Raw genomic sequence first — 2,500 nt, forward strand, 5'->3', positions numbered from 1 at the left:
GCGTTTGCCTATTTCGTCTTCTCCTTGTGCATGTTTGTATAGGTAAAATTAAAAGAAGGAATCTTTCACATTAATTTGGTAAGAAATTTTTTTGTTGTCACTAGAAAGCTCAAACATTTTTTTCAACAGTCCTCCGGCTGGTGAGATGTTTCTATAGTCACTAGGAGGTTCTAGATGGCTGCCGCAGCCTTACTCGCCTAAAGGTAAAAGGTTTGCAAAAAATTCATGTTCTGGCATGCAAAAAAAACACCCAAGCGAACATACACAAACAACTGCATGTATTGTGAAGGGGTTGTAGCATGCGTCGGTTGGAATAAAAAAAGAAGCTTTCACAGTTGTTGATGCCAATGAGGCAGCACAGTAGTGGAAGTTATGACGTAGTTGGCGTGGATAGTGTAATTGGAGTGTGGTGTAGGTGTATCAGATGTCTAAGGGAAGTAGCTAGATGAAGCGTTGTTAAATAACAACAATTGTTGTGCGCTGTCCAGGCGAACTAAGTGGGGTGTGTTAGTTTCTACTTTTCGAATAAATATATAGTTTATACGAAGTATGGACCATGTATAACCTGGTTGATCCTGTGCCAGCAGCCGCGGTAATTCCAGCTCCAATAGCGTATATTAAAGTTGTTGCAGTTAAAAAGCTCGTAGTTGAACTTCTGTTCAGATTCATTTCGACTAGTCGTGTGAAGCTGGGCATACGTCTACAAACTAAAATCGGCCTTCACTGGTTCGACTTAGGGAGTAGACATTTTACTGTGAAAAAATTAGAGTGTTCCAGGCAGGTTTAAGCCCGAATACATTAGCATGGAATAATGGAATAGGACTAAGTCCATTTTATTGGTTCTTGGATTTGGTAATGATTAATAGGGACAGTTGGGGGCATTAGTATTTAATAGTCAGAGGTGAAATTCTTGGATTTATTAAGGACTAACTAATGCGAAAGCATTTGCCAAAGATGTTTTCATTAATCAAGAACGAAAGTTAGGGGATCAAAGACGATCAGATACCGTCGTAGTCTTAACTATAAACTATACCGACTCGGGATCGGCTGGAATAAATGTCCAGTCGGGACCGTATGAGAAATCAAAGTCTTTGGGTTCTGGGGGAAGTATGGTACGCAAGTCTGAAACTTAAAGGAATTGACGGAACAGCACACCAGAAGTGGAACCTGCGGCTTAATTTGACTCAACACGGGGAAACTCACGAGCGCAAGACAGAGAAGGGATTGACAGATTGAGAGCTCTTTCTTGATTCTTTGGGTGGTGGTGCATGGCCGTTCTTAGTTGGTGGAGTGATTTGTCTGGTTAATTCCGTTAACGAACGAGACCTTAACCTGCTAACTAGTCTGCTTGTGAACAACAGGTTGTACTTCTTAGAGGGACTATTGTGCAAGAAGCCAATGGAAGTTTAAGGCAATAACAGGTCTGTGATGCCCCTAGACGTGCTCGGCCGCACGCGCGTTACAATGACTGGCGCAGAAAGCATTTCCTGTCCTGGGAAGGAACGGGTAATCTTATTAATACCAGTCGTGTTAGGGATAGTTCTTTGGAATTTTGGATCTTGAACGAGGAATTTCTAGTAAGTGCAAGTCATCAGCTTGCGTTGATTATGTCCCTGCCGTTTGTACACACCGCCCGTCGCTTGTAGTAACGAATGGTCTGGTGAACCTTCTGGACTGCGATAGCAATATTGCGGAAAAATAAGTAAACCCTACCATTTGGAACAACAAGAAGTCGTAACAAGGTATCTGTAGGTGAACCTGCAGATGGATCATTAACACATATTACCAACCTTAACTTATGTACTTTCGGAGTTAGCTTCGGCTAATTCTGAGGTTTTATTGTCACACCTAGTGTGAATAAAAATTTTTCATATGTCTAAGATCTGGATACACATCCAAAAAACGAAAAGAAAATTTTCAACGGTGGATATCTAGGTTCCCGTGACGATGAAGAACGCAGCGAAATGCGATACGCAATGCGAATTGCAGAACCGCGAGTCATCAGATCTTTGAACGCAATTGGCGAAGGTGTTAAAAAACCTTCATGTTTGTTTCAGTGTGGAAAGGAATCATGCATCTTAATGCGATTGAAGTGACGAAAATGATCTTCTCTCGTTAAACATGATGGGTGGTCGAGCAATCGCCGCCAGAACGAAGTAGTCACATTTTTAATGTGAACATTCGTTCAGGCATTAAGGCGAATGCTCACTATACTGCTCATAGAAAATTTCTATCTTCTCACTACACCTGAAACAAGCAAGATTACCCGCTGAACTTAAGCATATCAGTAAGCGGAGGAAAAGAAACTAACTAGGATAGCCCCAGTAATGGCGAATGAACAGGCTAAAGCTCAAAGTGAAAATCCAAAGTGGTCATCACTGAGGAATTGTAATCTAAAGAGTTAACCTAAAGCTAAACTTATCGCATAAGTTCCTTGGAACAGGACGTCAAAGAGGGTGACAACCCCGTAGTCGGCGAATAAGTTGGTGAAAGGAAGACT

The 2,500-nt window shown here is 41.7% G+C and overlaps 1 long non-coding RNA gene, 1 other non-coding gene and 1 pseudogene across 2 annotated transcripts in view; all 3 read left to right on the forward strand.

Annotated features, from left to right (window-relative positions):
- The window catches only part of LOC134836491 (uncharacterized), a 545-nt gene extending 268 nt beyond the window's left edge, over positions 1-277 (forward strand). Inside the window, exons 1-2 of the long non-coding RNA XR_010162299.1 lie at positions 1-78; positions 130-277. The exon at positions 1-78 is cut by the window's left edge and continues 268 nt beyond it. This is a non-coding gene — a long non-coding RNA (uncharacterized LOC134836491). The remainder of the gene's footprint in view (positions 79-129) is intronic.
- Positions 278-1,912: 1,635 nt separating this feature from the next.
- Positions 1,913-2,062, forward strand: LOC134836492 (5.8S ribosomal RNA). The gene has a single exon (XR_010162300.1). It is a non-coding gene; the product is annotated as a 5.8S ribosomal RNA (ribosomal RNA).
- Positions 2,063-2,242: 180 nt separating this feature from the next.
- The window catches only part of LOC134836497 (large subunit ribosomal RNA), a pseudogene marked incomplete at its 3' end in the record, with an annotated part of 2,569 nt that continues 2,311 nt past the window's right edge, over positions 2,243-2,500 (forward strand).

The sequence above is a fragment of the Culicoides brevitarsis genome, unplaced genomic scaffold (assembly GCF_036172545.1).
Source record: "Culicoides brevitarsis isolate CSIRO-B50_1 unplaced genomic scaffold, AGI_CSIRO_Cbre_v1 contig_37, whole genome shotgun sequence".
Taxonomy (NCBI): Eukaryota; Metazoa; Arthropoda; class Insecta; order Diptera; family Ceratopogonidae; genus Culicoides; species Culicoides brevitarsis.